This window comes from Apodemus sylvaticus, chromosome 4, assembly GCF_947179515.1.
Source record: "Apodemus sylvaticus chromosome 4, mApoSyl1.1, whole genome shotgun sequence".
In the NCBI taxonomy this organism is placed as follows: domain Eukaryota; kingdom Metazoa; phylum Chordata; class Mammalia; order Rodentia; family Muridae; genus Apodemus; species Apodemus sylvaticus.
In genome coordinates, this window is record NC_067475.1 from 158,952,696 (window position 1) to 158,971,905 (window position 19,210).

Genomic DNA, 19,210 nt, shown 5'->3' on the forward strand with positions numbered 1-19,210 from the left:
CAACAGTAAAGAACTTCTGGGGGAATGAGTATCCCCAACTTCAAGCAGTACTACAGAGCAATTGTGTTAAAAACTGCATGGTATTGGTACAGTGACAGGCAAGTAGATCAATGGAATAAAATTGAAGATCCGGAAATGAACCCACAGAATTATAGTCACTTGATCTTTGATAAAGGAGCTATCACTGCATGGTTATGCAGTGGAAAAAAGATAGCCTCTTCAACAAATGGTGCTGGTTCAACTGGAGGTCAGCATGCAACAGAATGCAAATTGATCCATTCTTATCTCCTTGTACTAAGCTCAAGTCCAAGTGGATCAAGAACCTCCACATAAAACCAGACACACTGAAACTAAAAGAAAATAAACTGGGTAAGACCCATGAGGACATGGGCATAGGGGAAAAGCTCCTGAACAGAACAGCAATAGCTTATGCTCTAAGATCAAGAATTGACAAATGGGACCTCATTAAGCTACAAAGTTTCTGTAAGGCAAAGGACATTGTCAAAAGGACAAAATGGCAACCGGCAAGTTGGGAAAAAATCTTTAACAACACTACATCCGACAGAGGGCTTATATCCAAGATATACAAAGAACTCAAGATGGCAGACTCCATAGTGCCAAATATCACCCTTAAAAATATGGTACAGAGGTAAACAAAGAATTTTCACCTGAGGAATATCAAATGGCTGAGAAGCACCTAAAGAAATGTTCAACATCCTTAGCCATCAAGGAAATGCAAATCAAAACAACCCTGATATTTCACCTCATACCAGTCAGAATGGCTAAGATCAAAAAGTCAGGAGAAAGCAGGTGCAGGTGAAGATGTGGAGAAAGATTGTCACTTTTTAAAGATACCTTTAATTACAAGATTTCAATCTCACCTAAGCCTCAAAGGCTTTAAGGCCACAAGTAAGTAAAGTCCTGAGAGATTGCTTCCTTATTCTAGGCCATGACTTTCCTTCCTTTACAGTACTTGTCTATGAATCTCCTACATGCTTTCTTAATACTTTTGATATGCAAATCTTTCTAAATGCTCCCTTGGTTTTCACACAAAAAGGCTTTTTCTCAATCTACTTTCCTGGGCTATTTTCACAAAGGGAAACCTAACTGATAACTACAGAACATTTCCCCCAAACACAAAAGAATATGCCCTCTTCTTAGCACTTCTCAGAACCTTCTCCAAAACTGACCATATAGTCAGTCACAAAGATTGCCTTAACAGATTAAAAATAAATTGAAATAACTCCTTTTATATTATCAGACAACCATGTATTAAAGCTGTATATTAACAACAGAAAGAAGAGAAAGCCTACAAACTCATAGAAACTGAACAACGCTCTTATCAATGATCATTGGGTCAAAGAAGAAATAAAGAAAGAAATCAAAGTATTCTAGAATTCAATGAAAATGAATGTACAGCTATGGAACACAATGAAAGCTATGCTATGAAGTAAGGTCATAGCACTAAGTCTCTTCATAAACAAATTAGAGAGATTCTTGTGCTAGCTATTTACAAGTACAACAGAAACTCTAGAACAAAAGGAATAAAACACATCCAAGAAGGGTACATAGCAGGAAATAATCAAACCCAGGGATGAAAACCAATTAGAAACAAAGAGAACAACACAAAGAATCAATGAAACCAAGAGCTGAATTGAGAAAATTAACAAAATAGACAAACTCTTAGCCAAAATAATTAAAGTGCAGAGATATAGCAAATTGACAAAATTGCAAAGCTTCTGTAAGGCAAAAGACACTATCAATAGGATAAAACAGCAACAAACAGATTGGGCAAAGATTTTTATCAATCCTACATCTGATGGAGGACTAATATCCAATATTTACAAAGAACTCAAGAAGTTAGATTCCAGATACTCAAATAACCCTATTAAAAATGGGGTACAGAGCTAAACAAAGAATTTTCCACTAAGAAATATCAAATGGGCAAGAAGCACCTAAAGAAATGTTCAACATCCTTAGTCATCAGGAAAATGCAAATCAAAACAAACCTGAGATTCCACCTCACACCAGTCAAAATGACTAAAATCAAAAGCTCTGGTGACAGTATATGATGGCTAGGATTTAGAGGAAGAGGAACACTCCTCCATTGCTGGTAGCATTGCAAGCTGGTAATACCACTCTGGAAATCAATTTGTAGGCTTCTTAGAAAATTGGGAATAATACTACGTGAATACCCAGCTATACCACTCCTGGGCATATACCCAAAAGATGCTCCCACATGTAACAAAGACATATGCTCCACTATGTCCATAGCAGAATTATTTATAACAGCCAGAAGCTGGAAACAACCCAGATGTCCTTCAACAGAGGAATGGATACAGAAAATGTGGTATATTTACAAAATGGATTACCACTCAGTTATTTAAAACAATGAATTCATGAAATGGATGGAACTAGAAAATATCATCCTGAATGAGGTAACCCAATCACCAAAGAACACACATGGTTTGCATTCACTGATAAGTGGATATTAGCCCAAAAGCTCAGGATACCCAAGATACAATTCACAGTCCATTTGAAGCTTAAGAAGAATGACCAAAGTATGGGTGCTTCAGTTCTTCTGAGAAGGGGAACACAATACTCAGAGGAGTAAATATGGAATTAAAGTGTAGATAGAGACTGAATGAAAGGTCATTCAGAGACTGTCCTACCTGAGGATTCATCCCATATGCATTCATCAAACCCTGACACTATTGTGGATGTCAAGAAATGCTTGCTGAAAGGAGCCTGATATGGCTGGCTACAAAGAGGCCCTGCCAGAGCCTTACAAATACAAAGGCAGATTCTCGAAGCCAACCATTGGACTGAGTGCTGAGTCCCCAATGGAGGAGTTAGAGAAAGAACTGAAGGGGCTGAAGGGGTTTGCAACCTCATAGGAGGAACAATATCAACGAACCAGAACCCCAGAGCTCCCAGGGATTAAGCCATCAACCAGGGGGTACACACAGCTCCCACTGCATATGCAGCAGACAATTGACTTGTCAGGCCTCAATGGGAGGAGATGTCCTTGGTCCTATGCAGGCTTGATAGATGCCCCAGTGTAGGGAAGTTGATCACGAGGAGGTGGGAGTGTGGTGGGTAGAGGAACACCCTCAGAGAAGCAGGGGGAGGCAGAATGGGAGAGGGGGTTTTTGGGAGGGGTGCAAACTGGGAAAGGGAATAACATTTGAAATGTAAATAAAGAAAATATGCAATAAAAACACAATACATACATACATACATACATACATACATACATACATACATACATAAAGTGAAAACACAACAAAACAAATTTTAAAAAAGACTCTGCAAGATAGGCCTGTAGGCAAGCCTGTAGGGCATTTTCTTAAATATTAATTAATGGGAGATGGCCCAGATTCTGTTGGCTAGTGCCATCCCTGGGCTCATGATTTTGTGTTCTATAACATCTTTTGATGTGGAACTGTGATATGGAAGAGTAAGTAAATAAACCATTTCCTTCCACAAGTTACAGAGGCCCCTGTGTTCTTCACAGCAATAGTAACCCTATATCAGATTTCTCACTTCCCTCCAAATCCTCTCACATACTCCTTTTTCTCTTTTTGAAATTCATAGCTTCTTTCCATGCATATATGTATTCTTTATTGTTTATACACACGCATATATAGAGATATATAAATACATATATGTACATTCATATATGTATGTGTGTGTGTGTTGGTGTTTTATTGCTATGAAGAGACCATGAAGGAGGCAACTCTTATAAAGAAAATTATTTAATTATGTCTAGCTTATAGTTTCAAAGTCTTAGTCCATTATTACAGTGGGAAGTATGGCAGCATGCAGAAAGACTTGGTGCTAGAGGAGCCAAGAGTTCTATATCTTGATCTAAAAGCAGAAGAAGAGGTTTAAGATTACTCACTGGCCATAGCTTGAGTTTATATATGAGACTACAAAGCCTATCTCCACAATGACACACTTACTCCAACAAGGACAAACCTACTTCAATAAGGCCATACCTTCTAATAATGACACCCCCAACAGGCCAAGCATTCAAAAATTATGGAGGCCATGCTTATTCTAAGTACACACACACACATACACACACACACACACACACACACACACACATATGTGTGTGTGTGTGTGTGTGTGTGTATATATATATATATATATATATATATATATATACATATATGTGTATATGTATGCATACAGTTTGCTCAATCTGTATATTACTTGTTTGGTTGTTTCATGGTTGACCATTTAGTAATAGATAACTAATTATTTCATATCTTTTGTGTTTATTGCAGTGACAGTAGAGATGTTTAATAAATACACAATCACAGGAATAATTTAAGAGAGGTGTTTTAAATGTTTTATGTTATTTTTCTGGCATGCTCTTCTTTTATGGCCCAGTTGCATAATTAGTCTTCATCTCTATGGCTGTAATATTTTTCCAGGACATTGAACATTGAAGACATAAAAAAGTTAATATATTTTGTGTTTCATTTAAAAATAATGTTTGACTATAAGCCTTAGTTGGATTGATTTACTTCTTTTTACTCTTGACAAAAGAAAGTTCATTGAAAGCTCATAAATTTCTGCCAAGCCCTGATTCTCATCGCTTTACTCAAAAATCATGATGATTTATGTTACAAGTAATATAATCCAGGCAGTATGGATATTTCTTCATAAAACACACCTCTTTGTTTTAAAACTAAAGGACTTAGTTGATAAACTGTGCAAGCAAAAATAGGAAAAGTTTCAAAGTCATTATAAAAATTCCAACTCAGGATAGGCTGGAAGTAGTTAGTAGCCTGGCACTTTGCTAATACCCCTGTATCTAGAGTTAGACCACAGAATAAGATAGAATATTAACAACTTTCTGATAAATAATTCAAATTTCAACAAATAATTACTTTATATTCAATTATTGTTGAAGCTTTACTATATAAATCTTCACTATTACAGCAAGACTTTCTTATACTTAATATGATCGCCTTTGAAATGAGGGGATAGACTTCCATTTTAGAGGTAACATCCACAGGCATTATACAGTCTAAAATTGTTATATGTTATTTATGCATGCATGTATATATATGGTAGATTAGGAAATAGTTGTTCAAGGAGTCCTACAGATGGTTGTTTATCTATATTTATGTAGATGTTCCAAATTATATATGACATCTTCATCCTTAAACAAGAAGAAAAGAAGATTGGAGGTGCATGCCTTTGCTTAGGTCAACTAGCCCCTAAATGCTACTGTTCACTACAACTATAGGTCATCAGAGAGAAAACAGATTACTAGTAAGAGATAAAGGAGAGTTCAATGGGGAGAAGCATCATTTCTTTCAGAGGTATGGGTAGCATTAGAAGAAGAGTGAGATACATATGTCTGGAGTATATGAAAATGTTATTACATATGACATTGAAATAGACCAATGAAAATTGTTAATATTTCTTTAGAAGAGGAGTGGTTAAAAGAGAGAGCTCATAGTTCAAATGTGATTACTTATAGGATATGAGACATGTTTTCATTTTGGCTGTTTCATGATGACTAGGATAAACCTATACATGTGAACTATAAAGTCTTGGAATGATTAGATCCTTATAGGTATCAAAGAGGATAGAAGGAGTGTCTCCACTTGGCAGATGATTAGAAATCTAAACAAAGATTTTCCTGTTCAGTCAAACAGAAAAAGGGTGGGAAGAATCATTTCAAATTAGTTCCCACTTTTGCAATATAAGATTTAATTAACAAATGTAGAGTAATCTGAAACATCTAAGTGACAATTATTGTAATAAAACAGGGGACAATTATTCTGACAAGTGAATCACAATAATTTTGGAATTTATAATGCCTATGGTCATTTACTCTAAAATAAAAATCTATTACTCCATTTTAAAAGCAGTCCAAGGGAGTTTAAAAAAATCTTGTTGTAATATTGAATTTATCTTATAAAAATCATAAGGAATCACTGAATGCTAACTGTAATTGAAAGTACAATAATTATTTGTAGAAATTTCAATTATGGGCCTCAAACCATCACAAATATGCAGGTGACTTGTGTTTTTGAATGAGTTAAGATGAAATACATATGTTATTATTATTATTATTATTTTTCTTGTAGCATATTCAAATATAACCTACTACCCCTTGCCTAGAGCATTAACAAAAATAATATGATTAATTTCCTGTAAAATCCATTCAAACAACTTATGACAGTGATTCCCTAAATGTCCTGTTGGCTAGGTAAGTTGCCTTAAAATGGTAATCAACTTCAACTGAAATATATTGCCATAATGCCTATATGCATCCAAAGTTTGCTTTTTGTATCACAAAAGATTTATTTTTCAGATGATGATGATATTGGCTCTGCTTCATAGATGCTCTTCATTGAGCCAATGAGCTCTTTAAACATAGCATGACTAAGGAAAACCAAACTAGAGAAATCACATGACTGCTTTTACATTTTCTGCTGAGGAGTAGTACTTGTCATTTGCACAGGTCCTCTTGAGAGCCAAAAAGCTAATATTAAAGTAAATGCCATGAGGAATATAAGCCTTTTAGAAGGAGATGCAAAAATAATTGGAAATGATAACAAAATATATGACACTTTGTTTTCTTAATCATTTCCCTCCTTGGTACACTGGATAGCATTATCCTTGGAACATAGTGGTAACTACTTTGAGTTAATGACTTTTATCTCTCAGCTTCTGCTTACTCAAATGTTATTGTTCCTTAACATTTGCCTCTTTCAAAAACAAATGTAATTTAGGAGCCATTGTACTTAGAAATGTCCTTGCTAGGGGACAGTACTATAAACTGAAAACTTTACTGTCTTTGATGTACTGCTTTTGAATACAATTTCAGATTGCATTAACTTTTTGCATTCTTTTTTTAATTTTTTTAAATATATATATTTTATTTTCTATATTCTTTGTTTACATTCCAAATGATTTGCCCTTTCCCAGATGCCCCCTCCCCATATGTCCCATAAACCTTCTTCTCTCCACCCATTCTCCAATCACCTCTCTCCTTTTTCTCTATCCTGATACTCCCCTCCAACGCTTGATCAATCATTTCCAGGATCAGGACCCTCTCCATACTTCTTCATAGGAGTCATTTATTATGCTATTTGTGCCTTGGGTATTCAGAGCTTCTGGGCTAATTAATATCCACTTATCAGAGATTGCATTCCATGTGTATTCTTTTGTGATTGGGTTACCTCACTTAGGATGATATTTTCCAGATCAAACCATTTGCCTAAAAATTTTGTGAATTCATTGTTTCTAACTGCTGAGTAGTATTCCATTGTGTAAATATACCACATTTTCTGTATCCATTCCTCCTTTGATGGACATCTGGGTTCTTTCCAGCTTCTGGCTATTATAAATAAGGCTGCTATGAACATAATGGAGCATGTGTCTTTATTGCATGCCGGGGAATCCTTTGGGTATATGCCCAGGAGAAGTATAACAGGGTCCTCCGGAAGTGTCATGTCCAGTTTTCTGAGGAACCGCCAGACTGATTTCCAAAGTAGTTGTACCATCTTACAGCCCCACCAGCAGTGGAGGAGTGTTCCTCTTTCTTCACATCCTCGCCAACACCTGCTGTCTCCTGAGTTTTTGATCTTAGCCATTCTGACTGGTGTAAGGTGAAATCTCAGGGTTGTTTTGATTTGCATTTCCCTAATAACTAATGATGTTGAGCACTTCTTAAGCTGCCTCTTCCCAGCTGGCCTCTGGTGCACAGCTGACCTCCTGCACTGCCTGGAGACAGGGTGCTGTGGTCAAGAATGTTCCAGAACCAGAGGCAGAGACCTGAAGGCTCCTGCCAGAGGCCTCAGGACTGGATCCTCTGATCTGCAGGGCCGGACTCACCAGAGCACACTGACTCCTCCCAGCCGGCCTCCCAGGTGCACAGCTGGTCTCTTGCAGGCCTGGAGATGTGGTATTGTAGCCCAGGCTGTTCTGGATCCCAAAGCAGAGATCTGAAGGCTCCTGCCAGAGGCCTCAGGACTGGAACCTAAACTCTGTGGGCCCAGACCCACTGGAAGCACGCTGTGTCCTCCCAGCCTGCCTCTCGGTGCACAGCTGATTATTTGTATGCATTCTTTTATAATATTATTAATATATAATAAGTTCATTTAAAAGCTTATTACTGTATATTTTGGCACATAGCTTTTTTGTACGTAAAATATTAGGTCTTAAAAGCAGAATGTACCTTTCATCCATTTTTAAACCACATTTATTTAATTGATCTGTTTTAGCCAGAGGATGTCATATCTGCTGCTGAACTTTGGCCACATATTAAACTCCCAGATGTTGAATTGTGCCTTTTAGGTTTAACAGGAATACAAAGCAAAAGTTGTATATAAATTATCCTATCATAGAGTATTCTGTAAGTGAAGTTATTCTGTAAGCTATGTGTTCCTATATTTTTCAGAGATGGTTCCACAAATATAGTCCTTTTTCTATACATGGTCTATAAATGGATATATAGGAACACTAAAATGACATGCCATCATTATTTTACAGAAGATAGTAATAATAAGGCCACAAAATCTTTTTATTATTCATTTACATTTTCTTCTTTTATTAGATATTTTGTTTATTTAAATTTCAAATGTTATCCCCTTGACAAGTTTCCCCTCTGAAAACCAATATCCCATGCCCCATTCCCCTGCTCACTAACCCACCCATTCCCACTTCCCTGGCCTGTTATTCCCCTACCCTGGAGCAATGAGCCTTCACAAATCCAAGGGCCTCTCTTCTCATTTATGTCTGTGCAGTTCATCTTCTGCTACCCATGTGGCTGGAGCCATGGTTTCCTCCATGTGCACTCTTTAGTTGGTGTTTATGTCCTGGGGAGCCCTGAGGATACTGGTTGGTTCATATTGTTGTTCCTCCTATGGGGCTGCAAATGCCTTCACCTCCTTGGTTCCTTTCTCTAGCTCCTTCATTGAGGACCCTGTGCTCAGTTTAATGGTTGGATGAGAGCATCCCCTCTATATTTGTCAGGCACTGTCAGAGCCTCTCAGGACACAGCTATATCAGGCTCCTGTCATCAAGCACTTGTTGCCATCCACATTGGTGTCTGGGTTTGGTAGCCCTCTATGGGATGAATCCCTAGGTGAGTCAGTGTATGGATGGTCTTTCCTCCAGTCTCTGTTCCACAGTTGGTCTCTGTAGTTCCTCCCATGGGTGTATAGTATCCCTTCCAAGAAGGACCCAATTACCCACACTTTGGTCTTCCTTTTTTAGTTTCACGTGGTTTGTGAACTCATGTGGTCTGTGAATCTTGGATGTTCCAAGCTTTTGGGCTTATCAGTGTGTACATACTATGTGTGTTCTTTGTGACTGTGTTACCTCAATCAGGATGATATTTTCTAGTTCCATCTACTTGCCTAAGAATTTCATGAATTAAATTTTTTTAATCGCTGAGTAGCACTGTCTTAATAAGACTTTATTTACTTAAAGTTTTCTTTTTAGTACTATTTTTTTAAAAAATGTATACAATTATGAACTCCTTACCTAAATTTTACCTGAGGCATTTGCTTGTTAAATAATTATTTACATTTTGCTAAAGGGGCATCCAGATTTGAAGTAGCAACTTTTCAGTGATTAATAAAGTAATATTTTCTTTGCAGTTATTACAGTTTTATATTTATAGCTGGTTAAGTTATCTAAATAAAATTTTTTGTAGCTATGTATCAACTCATTACATTCTCACCTACCTAAACTCCCTATTGTGTTAGCTTCTCATTTCTCTGTTAATACATTCAGCAAGTTACTTACCTGTAGTACATCTTTCTCAGTCTATCAAGTAAAATACTAGACAAAAGAAATATGATAATATATATCATCATTGTACCTTTTAAAAGTCAATTAAATCACAGTAGAGGGAACTCATTTTGTTCTCCTAGAGTCAAACCAAAACATTACTACTACTTTCAAGGGAAGATAACAGTGGGGCATATTTGAGGATGGCTCTCTTTGTCTTTACCATAGCAAATAAACCTTAATGTTAAAAGATGTTTCTATATAATCTTCCAATTATAACTGTATAAATTATATATTTTTTGTTGATGCTTTTTAGTTGTGAAGACAGGGTCATTTTACATAACGCTTACCAGCCTGGTGCTCCTTACACAGATTATGCTGCTCTCAAATTTGCAATCTTTATTTATTTCAAAGGACTTTGAAACAACCTTGACATCCTTTTCCAAAGAGGTGAAAACAGGTAAATGAGATGCTGGCATAATTTAGTTTTATCTTAGAAAAATCATTGCTTTACATGAACATATTGGTATGCATACTATTTTAAGCTCACTGGCTTAATTCCATTAATGAAATGCAACTTCTAAGTACAATTTGTTTATGTACATATTTGTGTGTGCAGATAAAGTCAAATCTAGACAGAGAAGTCATGTAGAATATTAAGGAACTTAAATAAACTATAATGGTTGATCTGACACATAGGTTCAGGACTGGAGAGAATAGAGTGATGTGAATGATGATGCATTATGGTGAACTCAGAAGCACAGTAACAAGTCAGTGGTGCAGAGTACAGCTTATAGAATAGCAATAGCCAAATCTTAAAGAAAAAAGGCTGCTATGAACATAGTGGAGCATGTGTCCTTATTGCATGCCGGGGAATCCTCTAGGTATATGCCCAGGAGCTGTATAGTGGGGGCCTCCATTCATAGCAGCCTTATTTATAATAGTCAGAAGCTTGAAAGAACCCAGATGCCCCTCAATGGAGGAATGGATACAGAAAATGTGGTATATTTACACAATGGAGTACTACTCAGCAATTATAAACAATGAATTCATGAAATTCTTAGGCAAATGGTTGGAACTGGAAAATACCATCCTAAGTGGGGTAACCCAATCATAAAAGAATACACATGGAATGCAATCACTGATAAGTGGATATTAATTATCCCAGAAGCTCTGAATTCTCAAGACACAGTTAGCATATCAAATGATACCCAAGATGAGGGAAAAAGAGGATGCTGGTTCTGAAAAGAGTTGATCCAGCATTGTACAGGAATACCAGGACAGGGAAATGGAAGGGGAGTGATTGGGAAATGGGTGAAGGGAAGAGGGCTTATGAGACTGACGGGGAAGGGGGAACCATGAAAGGGAAAAGCATTCGGAATGTAAACAAAGAATATAGAAAATAAAAACAAAAAGAAAAAAAGTTTTATGGCTCCACAATCCATTTGTTAAAATCCTAACTGGGAGCATTTAGACAAATGTCAATACAGAGACATTTAAAGGAGATTGTAAAAGTGAGATCCTAAACTTCTCTGTGGAGAGACACAAGAATTTTATCTATGTGTAAAGGAAAATCTGTGTGGAAATGTAGAGTTATGGAGATTCGTTAGCTGTGAGTAGAGGGATCATCAGACACAATCTCCTCACCAGTTTCATCAATGTCTGTATGCTGTTGTACTGGCTGGTTTTGGGTCAACTTGACACAGGCTGGAGTTATCACAGAGAAAGGAGCTTCAGTTGGGGAAGTGCCTCCATGAGATCCAGCTGTGGGGCATTTTCTCAGTTAGTGATCAAGTGGGGAGGGCCCCTTGTGGGTGATACCATCTCTGGACTGGTGCTCTTGGGTTCTATAAGAGAGCAGGCTGAGCAAGCCAGGGGGAGCAAGCCAGTAAGAAACATCCCTCCATGGCCTCTGCATCAGCTTCTGCTTCCTGACCTGCTTGAGTTCCAGTCCTGACTTCCTTTAGTGATGAACTGCAACGTGGAAGTGTAAGCTCAATAAACCCTTTCTTCCCCAACTTGCTTCTTGGTCATGATGTTTGTGCAGGAATAGAAACCCTGATTAAGACAGCTGTCAATAGGTCTTTCCATGTAAGTGGAGAATTTATAAGCTTTAGGTACTTCTGGAAGAAAAGATGGAATGATGCTAAGTTATCACTGAGGTCCAGAAAAGTTGGTGTACTAGAACGTCCATTAACTTGCTCTGTTTGCTGGAAACAGCAATGAGGATGCCCATATGTTCCTCATGGTTCACACCAACAGAGAGGTGTGTATCAGGATTCCCAGCACAGAAAGTCTTCAGACATCCAGACCTATGATATAAATTTGACTGATGAAACAAGGACCTTTGTCTTATCATGGAAACTGAAGACCACTAATGCACAGAGTAAGTTAGCAACACAAGTATTATCCTAGTATTTTCCTCTTGAAGAAAATATGGAACTTGAAAGTCGATTTTCAGAATCCAGCACTTCACAAGATGCAGGAATGTGTTCAGTAAACTAGATTTAAAAAGGAGGAATATGTTAATCAGTGGGTGAGTAGATGATCAACCAGTCTAGTAAAGTTAAGATAAATAAAAGATAAGAATTATAAATAATACATGAATATTTTATGTGTGTAATATAAGATATGGCATAAAAAGTTATCAAGCTAAAATGGCACAATTTTTCATCCTATAGTTTCTATAAAATGGTACAATGTGTCAGGGTTCACCTGATAAGGCTTAATTCAAAGTGGTGGGCAATACTGCAGTCTCTGAAATTCAGTAATTTTCTATCAGAAAATCAGAGTTTCTATTATCTTCATTTCTATTATGGTCAAGGGGAAAATTCTCTATGTTTTAATTTTATTTTGGTTGTGATAAAAGTCTCTGAGCAAGAGAAACTTGGGGAAGAAATGGTTTACTTGGCTTACGCTTTCAGTTCATAGTCCATTGTTCCGAAGTCAGGGCAGAAACTCAAGCAGGAATTGATGAAGATAGCAAGGAGTTAATGCTTCTGACTGGCTTCCTCAGTGGTTCATGCTCAGTTAGCTTTCCTGTACATCCCAGATCCACCTGCCTGGAAACAGTTCTTCCCACAGTGTGCTTTGTGCTGTCCCACATCAATAATCAAGACAGTCTTTCACAGAAAGGGTCACAAGTCAATTACCTTGAGGCGGTTTATTCAGCTGAGGATCCTTCTTCCCTAGTATTAACTTGGTTGGGCCACGTTGACATTGAACATTAGCCAGGACAATGCCATAGATAAGCAATGACATCAGGTAATTCAGGCATTCTGAGATGATGTCTCTTTCAATAAAAATCTAAATCATCTAATTTGCCCTCACACTGGCATACGGGAAACATTTCTAGCCACTTCAACTTTGCAGTCACAACATTAAGTCCAACATCTTTCTAAGTTCTATAATTGCATTCTGGAGAAAGGATAGGTTGCACATATATATCAAATGTGCTGATGCTGACTGACAATTCTTTAATGGGGATACAAAATGTGACTGTGTATGGCTACAGCGTACACCATATTGTCATAGCAATATATAGCCCCTAAACTTTACTCAACTTCTGCTTCCGGTTCTCCAGGCACGAGAGTCCTGGGAGCAAAGCTTTCAGGAAAATGAGGCCTTTGACTGAAGAAGAGACCCTAGTAAAGTTTGAGAAGATTGTGAAATACACTGGCAAGAATCTACAACTGCTGGTCGACAGACCTGGAAACACTTACTGTTTCTGGCTGCACACGGACTGAGTGTACTATGTGAGTGAGATGATCCTGAAGCTGGGAGCCAACATCTCAGGAGATAAGCTAGTGTCACTAGGGACTTGTTTTGGAAAGTTCACTAAGGCCCACAGGTTCCAGCTGCATGTTACAGCTCTTGATAACCTAGTGTGGACAAAGCCTGGAGCAGAGGCCTCCAACCGTCTTGTATGGAAACCATGTGTTGAAATCCAGTCTGGGTCGCATTAATGAAAACACATTTCAGTACCAGGGAGTGGTAGTTTATTCCACGGCAGACTTTCCTTTGAGTTTTGGGTTGGTGTCAAAGTCTACCCAAAACTACAGAAAAGTAGACCCCATAGCACTTGAGGTTTTCCATCAAGCAGACATTGGGGAGTACTTAAGCCATGAAGAGACACTGACTTAGAATGGTCATCCCAAGAACATTTTGTTTCTCGTGTGCAGGCCATCATGCTAAATCTTGATAACACTGAGATATGCAGCTTGGATTCTAATCAACAAAAATGGCTCAAAAATAATAGGGTTTCTGGCCATCTTAGAGTCAAATGCAGGTGGATCATAAGAATAAGGCCAGCTCAGGCTACTTGGCAAGTTCAATGCTAACCTGGGCTACATAGTGAGACTTGTCAAACCAGAACCTGTGAGTTTGTGTGAATAAATCATGCTTTTCTATTTTGTATCTGCATTGTCTTTGTTTGAGTCAGAAGACTTGTTCTGAGTGACGGTTTCTAAGTTATTTCACTGAGGACAGGAATAATCTTACTGTTATCTGTGAAAACTCTGTTTTCCAGACTCATAACAGTGGACTTTCTATTGTTTATTAATATTAAAGGTAGAAAAAAGCCATTTAAGGGCAGTAGGCCATGCCTGTGGCTTTGCATATGTAATTTAATAAACTTTAATGGTTTTATATTTTTTATTTAAAAAAGACTTTATTTGGTAATGAACAAATTTTCTGCTAGATTATTTTGTTCATATATATTTAAAGATTGAATTATTATATCTGATCCACAATACTCATAAATAATAAACAACTACAGATTTATAAAGAAGTAAATATAGATTGAAGCAATAAAATCTTTAAAATAATTATGAAAAAGATTGAAAAATGAAAATAAGGATGGAATACTATTAAGATTTATTCTACTTGAAGTGTTTGAATATTTTACCTGAATGTCTGTCTGTCTGTCTGTCTGTCTGTCTCTCTCTCTCTCTCTCTCTCTCTCTCTCGTGTGTGTATGTGTGTGTGTGTGTGTGTGTGTGTATGTGTGTGTGTGTGTGTGTGTGTGTGTATGTGTGTGTGTGCGTGTGTGTATCTTGTACCCAAGGAGGTCAAAAGAGCATGTCAAATTCCTTAGAACTGGAGCCCCAGAGAGTTAGATGCCTCTGTGTATATCCTGGGGACTGAATGTAGGGATGAAGAAAAAGCATACAGACCCTGAGTATTCACTCACAGCAAGCCTCCTGCCTATGATCATCTAAACTGACTCTCAAAAATCTGTGGACCTATTCTTTTCTCTCTTTTTTCCCCTTGCTTTTCTCCAAACACCAAAGTCAAGTATTCCAAAGATGGACTTTTGGCTGATTATCAAGAGTTTTAGGGTCACCTCACTCAGGATGATATTTTCTATATCCATCCTTTTGCCTAAGTATTTCAAGAATTCATTGTTTTTAATAGCTGAATAATAATCCATTGTGTAAATGTAGCACATTTTCTCTATCCATTGCTCTGTTGAGGGACTTCTGAGTTCTTTCCAGTTTATGGCTATTATAAATAAGGCTTATGAACTACTGTTAGAGCATGTGTCCCTGTTATATGTTAGAGAATCTTTCGGTTATATGCCCAGGAGTGGTATAGCTGGTTCCTCATGTCCAGTTTTCAAAGGAACCACAAGAATGATTTCCAGAGTGGTTGTACCAGATTGCAATCCTACTCACAATGGAGGAGTGTTCCTCTTTGTCTACATCCTCCCCACCATTTGCTGTCATCTGAGTATTTGATATTAGCCATTCTGACTGATATGAGGTAGAATTTCAAGGTTGTTTTGATTTACATATCTCTGATGACTAAGGATCCTGAGCAAGGTTACCCAATCACAAAAGAACACACAAGGTATGCACTCACTGATAAGTGGATATTAACCCAAAAGCCCCAAATACCCAAGACAAAATTCACAGACCACATAAGCTCAAGAAGAAGAAAGACCAAAGTGTCAGTGCTTCAGTTCTTCTGAGATGGGAAAGAAAAAACTCATGAGTGCAAATATGGAGACAAAGTATGTGCCTTCCTCCTCAGCCTCTGAGTAGGAATTCCAGACAGACCACAGCCTCCCCCACATAGGGTCAAGCTCTTGGAACAAGGTGAAGTCCATTATTCTTCAAGGACCTGCAGTTTCCTGAGAGGAGCCAACCTCTCCTCTCAGAGAGTAACCAAACCGGTTTTTAGGACAAATTCCCAGCCTTTGGGGGAAGAGTTTTCCCTCACCTTTAAATTTGGAGCTCCCCAATAAACATTGAGCCTTGATCAGAAAACTTTGTCTTGGCTCCTTGTTTCTTTTGCCTACCAGTCCTTTCTATTTCATCTCTAGCTTTCCTTCCAGTTGACCTTGGTCCCCATAGCCAAAGGCAGTTACAAAATTGCAGAGCAGAGACTGAACTAAAGGTCATCCAGAGACTGTCTCACTTGAGGATTCTTCCCAGATACAGTCATCAAACTCTATTTGATGGACACTATTGTGGATGTTATGAAAGGCTTGCTGAAAGAAGCTTGATATAGCTGTCTCCTTAGAGGCTCTGACAGAGTCTTACAAATCCAGAATATAGAGTTGGATGCTTGTGGCCAACCATTGCATTGAGTGTGGGGTCCCCAATGGAGGAGTTAGAAAAAGGACTAAAAGAGCAGAAGGGGTTTGCAACCCCATAGGAAGAAAACTAATTTCAACCAACCATACACCCCAGAGCTTTCAGGAACTAAGCCACCAACCAAGGAGTACACATGGCCCTGGCTGCATATGTAGCAGAGGGCAGCCTTGTCAGGAATCAATGGGAGGAGAGGTCCTTGGTCCTTTGAAGATTTGATAGATGCCCCAGTGTACAGGAATTGAGGGTGGGGAGATGGGAGTGGGTGGGTAGGTGGAGGAATACCCTCATAGAAGCAGAGTGAAAGGGGATGGGATAGGTGTTTCCCAAAAGTTGGGAAACCTTGTAAGAGGATAATATTTGAAATGTAAATAAATTAAAAATAAATAAATAAATAAATAAATAAATAAATAAATATATAAATAAATTCAGAAAGAATTTTAGGGTCACTTATAACTATTGTTGTCAATTGTATGTACTAATATTGTTCTCTAAGCTGACACTATATATGATATAGTTTTCCTTACTGCTTTTGACTTGACATATGGGAAGAAAAGAGAAATCTCTTCTATATATTAATGTCCTAGGAAAAGGAAATGTTTTTCTTTTTTTTTTAATTTTTATTGGTTATTTTGTTTATTTACCTATCAAATGCTATCCCTCTTCTGAGAACCCTTCATTCTACCTGTTTACCCCCTGCCTGCATGAAGGTCCTCCACCACCCACATACCCCCTCCTGCCCTACTGCTCTAGCATTCTCCAACACTGGGGCATTAAGCTTTCATATGACCAAGGGCCTCCCCTCCCACTGATGCCTGATAAGAGAATCCTCTGCTACATCTGCATCTGGATCTGTGGGTCCCTCTATGTGTATTCTTTTATTGGTGGTTTAGGAAACATTTTTCAAAAGTAATTATATTTATTTTAAGAAAAATTGTGTTAAGTAATTATCATTTTGTGAGTATTTCTAAAGATTTAATAGAATTTCAGATACCATTGCAAGAGTATGAAGGAAAACTTCAAATTTGCTCCTCATATTTTATGGACTCTGAGTACAAACACATTTCCCAAATAAAGGCATTGATAGAAAATCCATACATACTAACAGCCTCTTTCTGTTTAAAACATTGTTGTGAGCCATTAAATTAAAGTTCAGAAATATCAATTATAGTTGATACCTTTCGTTATTTAACATAATTCTTGTGTGTTTTATGGGTTTCTTATTCTCTTTTTCATGTTTCTATATCTAAATATGCAATTATTTTGTCACCCCATTCTTGGGCATATAACCAAAACCATTTTATCCTACTCTAAATGCACTTGCTCAGCCATGTTTATTGGTGCTATATTCATACTTTCCACAGATTGGAAACAACCTAGATGTTCCTCAACAAAATACTAGGTAAAGAAAATGTGCTACATTGACACAATGGAGTATTACTTGGCTGTCAAAAATATGATACTATGACATTTCAATGTAAATCAATGGGACTGGAAAAATAATTCTGACTATGGCCCAGAATGATGAATATGGCATGTTGAAGTGGAAACTTAAGAATTCTTTGGAAAGTCAGTTGTGTTGGATGGTGTTTTGCTGGAGCAAATGTGAAGAAGTGTTTTCCTGAAGTGGAAACAGCTGAAAGGCTAAGAGAGACTTGTGAAGGAACATTTCCCTGAAGCAGACATAAGAGAATGGGTGTTCTGCTAAAGCAAGCATGTGAAAGGACACATGATCCAGCATTCTTTGCTAATGACATGCATGTATCGGTCCACTTTACATTGTGCAGTTGAACTCCATTTGTTGGGACTCCATAGAGCGAAATGCACCAAAAAATTTCTGTTAGGGTGCTGTGGATTCTTGCTGCTTCTGCTGACTCCAGCTAATTGGCAGAGTGATGTCAGCTGAGACAGATATATGTGTTGAAGCAAGACACAGGCTTAGGCAAGACTTGTTGATGACTTGTTATGTTTGGAGGGAATATAAAAGAATTTGATAGATAGTGGCAAAATCTTAGATTGAATTGATGGTACAGCAAGGTATACAGTGTTTATTGGTCTTGCACCTTTGCTGATCTTCACTTTGTTGAGAGAGGTACAGCCAAGAACTTTTCCCAGTGTTCCTATTGGTCCTGGTTCCTCCTCCTGACTTTTGATGAGGCTGAGGCCTGGCTGTTCCTACTAGGTCATGCCAGTGGTACTGCCGACTAGACTCTACCTAACTGGACTGCTGATACTTTCATGAGATGTTTGCAAGTGGATCCAATTGTCTCCGCTGACCTGTGAACTGACTTGCTGATTTCTAGACAACAGAGACATGAGTGGCTTCAAAGATCCACTTCTAAACAGGCCCACTTCCCCCATAGCCTTTCTTTCCTACTACCTCTTGTGGGTGGTGGGCTAAAAGAAAGGTTAAAGCATTTAAGAACCATCATTAGACTTTGAAAAAATTAAAATTATAGTATGTATTCATTTATATGTAGATATTAGCTGTTAAGTCAATGATAATTAAACTATTATCTGTAGAACCACAGAGGGCAGGTATAGAATAAGGGACTAAAGGGAACAGATAGAAATAATGAGAAAATAGAAGTATAAAAAGGTAGTTATGGATAGAAGGGAGCTTGGAACTGGAAAATCAAATAGAAAGAAATAGGGGTTAAGTTATTGTGAGAGGGAATTTGGGGAGAGATAGCTAAAATTAAGGGGAACATGAGGGGTAGTGGTGAGATACAATAGAAACTTCCTAAATTGTGTACATTTATAAAGACAATCTAAATGAAATTGGCAAATAATGGGGGAGACTGAGTCTCAATGAATAGATATGTCTTGTCACAAAATGGAGC

General features: G+C 37.7%; 1 pseudogene; it reads left to right on the forward strand.

Moving 5' to 3' along the window:
- The first annotated feature begins 13,388 nt into the window (after positions 1-13,388).
- Positions 13,389-13,914, forward strand: LOC127682425 (60S ribosome subunit biogenesis protein NIP7 homolog; annotated as a pseudogene).
- The last annotated feature ends 5,296 nt before the right edge of the window (positions 13,915-19,210 follow it).